The sequence below is a fragment of the Hippocampus guttulatus genome, chromosome 7 (assembly GCF_054856545.1).
Source record: "Hippocampus guttulatus isolate MCC_2025c chromosome 7, RoL_Hgut_1.0, whole genome shotgun sequence".
In the NCBI taxonomy this organism is placed as follows: domain Eukaryota; kingdom Metazoa; phylum Chordata; class Actinopteri; order Syngnathiformes; family Syngnathidae; genus Hippocampus; species Hippocampus guttulatus.
In genome coordinates, this window is record NC_141267.1 from 6,731,391 (window position 1) to 6,740,206 (window position 8,816).

Below are 8,816 nucleotides of genomic sequence, written 5' to 3' on the forward strand. Positions count from 1 at the left end.
CAAAGCCAAAAGGTAAGCAGAGTGGTCGTGTCAGACTACATTTAGCGAAAAGTATGATCACGGATACATTCTAAACACTAACACGTACCGTAATTTCCGCACTAAAAGGCGCACTTGATTATTAGGTGCACCTTCAATGAATGGGCTATTTTTTTATTTTTTCATATATTGCATGCACTGGACTATAAGGCGCAATCTACAATGCATCCACTAGATGGAGCCACAGCCCTTCATTTGACTCGAGAGGCGTTCATGACTGCCTCCAAAAAACGTAAATTAACGATTACTTCAATGAAACTATGAAAATTGAAAATAAAGTAATGCATCAAAACAGAAAATTACAAAATAAATTCCATAGCCCCCTGATAGAATTTATTTTGGCATTTCCATCCACTTGTCGATCTCTCGCTCCCTCCTGCCCTCACTCGTGAACAAGACCCCAAGAAACTTAACTCCTCCACTTGGGGCAAGATCTCCTCCCCGACCCGGAGAGGGCACTCCACCCTTTTCCGACTGAGGACCATGGTTTCAGATTTGGAGGTGCTGATCTTCATCCCAACAGCTTCACACTCGGCTGCGAAACGCTCCAGTGAGAGTTGGAGAGCCCTGCTTGAAGGAGCCAACAGTACCAAATCATCTGCAAAAAGCAGAGATGCAATACTGAGGCCTCCAAAACTGACCCCCTCAATGCTTCGGCTGCGCCTAGAAATTCTGTCCATAAAGGTTATGAACCGAATCGGCGACAAAGGGCAGCCTTGGCGGAGTCCAACCCTCACTGGAAACGATTCCGACTTACTGCCGGCAATGCGAACCAAACTCTGACATCGGCAGTATAGGGACCGAATAGCCCGTATCAGGGGGCTCGATACACCATACTCCCAAAGCACCCCCCACAGAACTCCCCGAGGGACACGGTCAAATGCCTTCTCCAAGTTCACAAAACACATGTAGACTGGTTGGGCAAGTTCCCACGTACCCTCGAGGACCCTGCTAAGAGTGTAGAGCTGGTCCACAGTTCCACGGCCGGGACGAAAACCATACTGCTCCTCTTCAATCTGAGGCTCGACTTCCTGACGGGCCCGCCTCTCCAGCACCCCTGAATAGACCTTACCAGGGAGGCTGAGGAGTGTGATCCCTCTGTAGTTGGAACACACCCTCCGGTCCCTCACCCCGGTCTGCCAATCCAAAGGCACTCTCCCCGATGACCACGCAATGGTGCAGAGGCGTGTCAACCAGGACAGCCCCACAGCATCCAGAGCCTTGAGGAACTCCGGGCCGATCTCATCCACCCCTGGGGCCTTGCCACCGAGGAGCTTTTTCACCACCTCGGTGACTTCAACCACAGAGATAGGAGAGCCCACCTCAGGGTCCTCAGACTCTGCTTCCTCCGAGGAAGGCGTGTTGGTGGAGTTGAGGAGGTCTTCGAAGTACTCTGCTCACCGGTTCACAATGTCCCGATTCGAAGTCAGCAGCGCCCCATCCCCACTGCACACAGTGTTAGTGGTGCACTGCTTCCCACTCCTGAGACGTCGGATGATGGACCAGAATTTCCTCGCAGCCGTCTGGAAGTCGGCTTCCATAGCCTCACCGAACTCTTCCCACGCCCGGGTTTTTGCCTCGGCGAGCACCGAAGCTATGTTCTACTTAGCCAGTCGATACCCGTCAGCTGCCTCTGGGGTTCCACAGGCCATAAAGGCCCGATACGACTCCTTCTTCAGCTTGACGGCATCCCTTACTGCTGGTGTCCACCAGCGAGTACGGGGGATGCCGCCACGACAGGCACCAACCACCTTACGGCCACAACTCAGATTGGCCGCCTCAACAATAGAGGCGCGGAACATGGTCCATTCGGACTCAATGTCCCCCGCCTCCCCCGGGACATGGGAAAAGCTCTGCCGGAGGTGGGAGTTGAAACTCTTTCTGACAGGGGATTCCGCCAGATGCTCCCAACAAACCGTCCCAATACGTTTGGGTCTGCCAGGACGGACCGGCATCCTCCCCCACCATCGGAGCCTACTCACCACCAGGTGGTGATCAGTTGACAGCTCCGCCCCTCTCTTCACCTGACTGTCCAAAACATGCGGCCGCAAATCCGATGATACAACCACAAAGTCAATCATCGAGCTGCTGCCTAGGGTGTCCTGGTGCCAAGTGCACATATGGACACTCTTATGTTTGAACAAGGTGTTCGTTATGGACAATCCGTGACGAGCACAGAAGTCCAATAACAAAACACCACTCGAGTTCTGATCGGGGGGGGGGGGGGGCGTTCCTCCCAATCACGCCCTTCCAGGTCTCACTGTCATTGCCCACGTGAGCATTGAAGTCCCCCAGCAGAACAAGGGAGTCCCCAGCCGGAATACTCTCCAACACACCCTCAAGGACTCCAAAAAGGGTGGGTGCTGAGCTGCTGTTTGGTGCGTATGCACAAACAACGGTCAGGACCCGTCCCCCCACCCAAAGGCGAAGGGAGGCAACCCTCTCGTCTACCGATGTGAACCCCAATGTACAGGCACTGAGCAGGGGGGCAATGAGTATGCCCACACCTGCTCTGCGCCTCTCACCATGAGCAACTCCAGAGTGGAAGAGAGTCCAACCCCTCTCGAGAGAACTGGTACCAGAACCCAAGCTATGTGTGGAGGCAAGTCCGACTATATCCAGTCGGAACTTCTCCACCTCGCACACCAGCTCGGGCTCCTTCCCTGCAAGAGAGGTGACATTCCATGTCCCAAGAGCTAGCTTCTGCAGCCGAGGATCGGACCGCCAGGGTCCCCGCCTTTGGCTGCCGCCCAGCTCACGCTGCACCCGACCCCTTTGGGCCCTCCCATGGGTGTTGAGCCCATGAGAAGAGGGAGACACCATACATACATACCATACACAAGGCGCACAAGAAAAATTGAAGACTTTTCGGTGCGCCTTATACGGTACTCAAATGTTTAGCGGGACCCTAATGAGGGTAGCAGTGGAGAAAATGGGTGGATGGATTTGACATCTCAATATACTGAATCTGGCCTTGTTGGTCTTGCTTTATTTGCATTCTGTTAATTCTACAAATTTTACACATTCGTATTGTGTGAAGCTTGTGTTTCCGTGTGACGCACTCTGAGTGACATTAGATAAGGCAAAGCCTTGCACATTTGTCGCTTGGTAAACATTATGTCCAACCTTTCCGAAGATGAGCACTTAGGCATGCCATTTTCACGCGCAGCCTGCGTAGTTAGCGAAGGATTATGTGCATGTGATCAACCTACATTTGAAACAATCATCAGACTGCTGTTGCCTCCTAATCCACGCCATTCAAGTAGGAATAGAAGGCTGCAGCTCTGTTTACATACACACTGCTTTATAACCAGAGTTGCGAACCGAGCACGATCAAAAGGGCAACCGGTCTTAAGGTAGAACCTTTTCAGGGCATACAGTTGGGAGAGATTTGACGGGGCAGGTGAATCCAAAATGAATCCCTAGCATAAAGACAACACAAGATAACTGAAAAAAAGGCACTGGAAAAAAAAAGCATTGAGCAGAAAACTACATACAATTCTGTAAATTCAGATGAATGTGTCAGCACTGAGTTCAAAATCATTAAAAGCAAAAACTGAAAGTTAAATAAAAATCTAAATGTCACGCATGCTGCAAGTCAATTTGGAAAAAAAATGCTGCGTATCAGGATGAAATGTGACACACAGATAAAATGTCATTCCTGTTGTAAAACAAAAAACAGAAGTCACCCATTTCCGATAAAATGTGCCCTGGCTCTCGGTGATACAATTACAGTTTCATGGTGACCACTCATTCTGCAATCATGGCCACAATTCGGTCAAAAATGCATGTGCACACATCCGTCTGCATTAAATGTCATTTCTACTTAGCCTGCAGAGTTTTAGGCATGACCAAGCAATTGTTCAATCGATAAGAAAAGTGAAAGTCCACTGAAAAAGCCCAGTGACGATGATGCGGATACAGCTGGATGAAAATGAAGCTGGGCATTTGTTGCATCTGGAAACACACAAAATTACTCAGTGTCATCCAAGTGATCACCTTATTCCATCATTGTTGAACAAAAATGTAATTATTCAAACAACAAAAATTTAAGGTTGACTTCCTTGGGGTATTTACTTTTACCACATTTGGTAAATGAAAAATTACCATTTTAGGTGTCAAGTTCTTATCGGTGAATTACCTTTGTGTGGGTTTTGTTATGACAGTGGGTCCTCAGTTTATGAACAATTTGCATTACTACTGTGGCGACATAACCTGAACTGCCTGGACGCACCGTAGTAGATCACTAACTTACATTAATGCAGTGTTACAGTCATCAATTACAGGATATAATATTTGTATGACAGACAATTCTTCACCATGAATATGTAACAGTCAACATTAAAAAGAACAGTTTTAGCGCGTCGGCCTCACAGTAGAAAGGTGCAGGGTTCGATTCTGGCTCCGGCCTTCCTGTGTGGAGTTTGCATGTGCCTGCATGGGTTTTCTCCGGGTCTTCCGGTTTCCTCCAACATTCCAAAAACATGCATGGCAGGTTAATGGTACACTCTAAATTGTCCCGTAGTGTGAGTGTGAGTGTGAGCACGGATGGTTGCTCGTCTCTGTGTGCCCTGTGAATGGCTGGAGACCAGTTCAGGGTGTACCCCGCCGACTGCCCGTAGACAGCTGGGATAGGCTCTAGCACCCCGTGCGACCCTTGTGAGGATGAAGCGGATCTGAAAATAGATGGCTGTATGGATGGATTTTAGCAAGCATCATCGAAGTTGATATGTTTAAATTGCTATTTTGGGCCACAAAAAAAGATGTGGTGGGCCAGATCTGGACCCCAGGCCTTGCGTTTGACAGTGTAGCTTATGTGAACATATTATCAATCTGCTGAGGGGAGAGCAGCATGCGAGAGCATCATTTAGGCACTGATGTCATATTTGTCAAGTCCAACGTGACAGGCTGAAACCAGTAATCTTCATCATGCGGTGCAAAGTATTTGCTGATGTCACTGTTCACAGATTTAGTGGACAATGGACAGTAAGGGAGCGAATGGTGATAGGTATAAAACAAAATAATGCATATAGAGCAAAAGATGGACCAATCAAGTCTGAAGTGGGGCACTTGTTTCTTTTCAAAGTGTTAGTTTTACAATTCATTTTTCAGTAAATCGCCTGAGACAGAAAGGCACTGCTAACATTCGAAGCTCTCACACAATAAAGACTGATATGAGAGCCACAACTTCACATCTCCCATTACATACATACATTTGGGTTGATGATGTTCCACTTAAGTCCTTGTAACTGTTAAAATCAATCCAGAAGACATTTACACTGTCTCTGTTGCCACGATAGAAAAAAAAACTAAAATAACATGCAAACCATATAAACTCAAATTTGATCTGTGTTGAAAATTGAGAGAGAAAGAAAGAAAGAAAAACGAAAGAAAGAAAAAAAATTAAAGACCTAAAGATAAAAGATGAAAGATAAAAGCAAAAGAGAAAGAATAAAAAGGGCATAAAATGGCACACCACCAGTTAATGCACCATGTCCAAAAGTCAGCTGAGATATCGGCTCCAGCTCAACCACGGCCCGAACAAGATAAGCACTATAGAAAACGGATGGACGGATGGATTGACTAATGGAAAAAAAGTGCATGAGTTAGATATATTCTTTAAAAGCACGGATTACAAGAAGTGTGAGACTGGCAGTACCTACACAGCCGCAGTATCTCCCTATAATGGACATTTGACAGTAACATTGATGCATTTCCCCATAATACTGATGGTAATAAGGGAGATGGGGACGAATGTAAACGCCACTCACGGTGAGTCACCACAGTTATCTCTTTCAACAGGAGTGACAAGCTCGTCGTCGTGGTTTCCCTCAGTGGGCCTTTACTATTGTGAAAATCATACAAGTCTGGTGAAAAATGTATGTCATGTACTATATGTATGTGTCAAAATGAAAATGGCAAATTACATTTTTCAAGAAAAAAATAAAGAAGACATGACTTGCTTTAGCGGGCCCTCCAAAAAATTATGTTGCAGGCCAGAATTGGCGAGTTTTGACACCATTGTCTTTGAGGCAAAATAATATTCAAAATCCTTCAGAATTCATATTCTACAGTCTGTCACATCCCTCTCAGTTCTTAGAGAAGATATATTTACAAGAGAACTAATGTATTTACATTTTCAGGGTCAAAAGGCCCAAGTATTTTTCTAAACTGTAAATCACACATAACTGTTTATGAACAGCCAATGTGACCCTGAAGTTCGGTTAATGTACAATAATGTCGTATTATGTACAAAGATAGTCTTCGCCACAACACACCCACATAAAATATTTAAAGGTATAATGGCATATGTAATGCAAAACATTGTCTGCATCACTATAAATCAGACTATATCGACAAAGCGCCGTTTGACAGTAAATATATATTTACTGTATCACGACAGCAGCAGGCGGCAGCTCAACTTGTTACTACCCCCCCCCCCCAAAAAATACAAACACACACACACACAAATCCAGCTCAAATCTCTTCAAATGTAACCCCGTGCAACTTTTCTCCATCGATTTCATTTTGAAAGGTAAGCTTGTCAATTAGCAACGCCTTTTAACAACTGAAGTGCACGCAGTTTACGAAGCGTAAACAAAGCGAGTCTTGCTTACCTCAGTTGAGCCTCCTCCACACGTGGGAACAAAGGGAATCCCGGTGCTTCAGACTCGTTGTTTTTACAAGACGGGGAGCATCTTATTTAACACACCGCAGGTCCGTTAGCTTTTCCGATTTTTCAGTTATTCTATCATCCTCCGCTGCTTTGTACTGAGTTGCTTGCTACCTTTGATCCGTGCGCTTAGAGCCACTTCACTGCCACTTACTTTGACGCGAATATTCCACAAAACACCGCAAACGTCACATTTTGATGTCTTCCAAGTTGAAAGTTTTCCTGTCCAAACGCGGAGCTCCATCGACGTGAGTTCGCGAGTCGGCGTTCCCCTCAGTCCTGTATCACCTACCTCCCCTTCTCTCCTCCCCCCTCTCCTCCCCCGCCGAATCGACCAATTGAGAGGATTCAAGAGGGAAGAGAGAACCCCAGACGGCATCATACTTAGGCTGATGGGACAATGACATCTGTCAGTCAGTTGTAGTATGACGTTAGAGAACTGCAGAAATAAAGGGAATCCAGGATGAAAAAATGCTTTGTAGTTGCCACAAACTATACACGGATAGTGTGAAATGATGGAATGAGCCAAAATGAAATTGTAGCAATGACAACAGATTTTTCCCACTTTAAATGAATAGAAATAGAATTATTTCATCTGTTCCATAGCAAAGTTAAGATTACTTTGTTTTTATCTGTGTGGTTAAAAAGACAAATAAGAGAAGATACACTTCATTTTAAAGAAATAATAATTAAATAAGCAGATATGTGTCCACTTTTCAAATTAACCAGCCTCTTTTGCAAGATGTCCAAACTATGGCCTGGGGCCATTTACAGCCCACCATCCATTTTGACACGGCCCATTAGGCAAGTTTAAAAAAAAAAAAGAGGGTGGAAGTGGGCAGTGTCAGAAAAGAAGGTGTCTAAAAAAGCAGGCGCCACTACTTCTCAGACGCATTGCCAAAGCCCAGCCTAGAGAGACCGTACATGAAATGCATAGGAGGGCATACCCCACTGATGGCACTTATTTTGCTCCATATATTTGCATAATACACTGAGTCAATAATCTTGAATGGCTCCCTTTGCTTCCACCGCTGGTATTATCATAGACATCATTTACAAAACATATACTGTACACAGATGATTGCAAGGTTTGATTCCAGCTCTGGCCTGCCTGTGTGGAGTTTGCATGTTCTCCCCCTTGCCTACGTGGGTTTTCCCCGGGTGCTCTGGTTTCCTCCCACATTCCAAAAACATGCATGGTAGGTTGATTGAACACTCCAACATGAGGTGTGAGTGTGGATGGTTGTTCATCTCTGTGTGCCCTGTGATTGGCTGGCAACCGGTTCAGGGTGTGCCGTGCCCACTGCCCGACGACAGCTGGGAATGGCTCCAACACGCCCACGACCCTTGTGAAGATAAAGTAAATTAGAAAATGGATGAATGGATGGATATATTATGTCATTCTAACTCAATTTTACAAAGATTATTTGCCAATTTTACAGCTGTCATTTATTTGTGATGGGCGGGTCTAAGTCAGGTTTGGCCACATCAAACTACCGGTAGTCACCGTCCAATTCAACATAGTGCTCAAATTTTTGGGATGTTTGGCTGGTACTGTACGTCAGTCACTGTTCATATGGTGATTGGCTGAATGTTATTTTAAGATATGGCTTTAACAAGAAGTAGTTGGCTGAAATGAAAAAGTTATATTTTAAGTATGCCTTCAGTATTTAGAATATTATTACCATTTATAATATGTGCTTTAGTATTGTTGTCTTGTCAAAGGCCATGGATGTAGCGAAGCTACAATAAATGCCACAGAATGATGCCGTGGCATGACTGATGCATTATCTTTTTCTTAAATTCCATGCAGTGATACGCATCCAATCCCTCAGAAATGACACATTATTGAAATGCTCAAACAATCAATAAATTGATTGCACAATCTTGCACAAGAGTCAAGATGGCGCCCGAGTAGGCAGCCGTCAGCAAGTGCTCTCATGAGCCTTGCTTTCTTTGTTGTTTTTGTGTTTGTTGTTACATCGTGTGGACCTGATGTGGACTTTTTTCAGCATTTTTTGGCCACGACATTCATCAAGGAGGAGACTCTGTGCTTGGTGGTTGCGCCTTCTCGGCAGCATGGGTATACCAGCACTGTTTTTGA

General features: G+C 45.5%; 1 protein-coding gene across 1 annotated transcript in view; it reads right to left on the reverse strand.

The window, feature by feature from the left end:
* The window catches only part of pde4ba (phosphodiesterase 4B, cAMP-specific a), a 138,193-nt gene extending 131,291 nt beyond the window's left edge, over positions 1-6,902 (reverse strand). The window contains exon 1 of the mRNA XM_086116162.1: positions 6,657-6,902. The gene's annotated coding sequence lies outside the window, so the exon portion shown is untranslated. The remainder of the gene's footprint in view (positions 1-6,656) is intronic.
* Between the last annotated feature and the right edge of the window lie 1,914 nt (positions 6,903-8,816).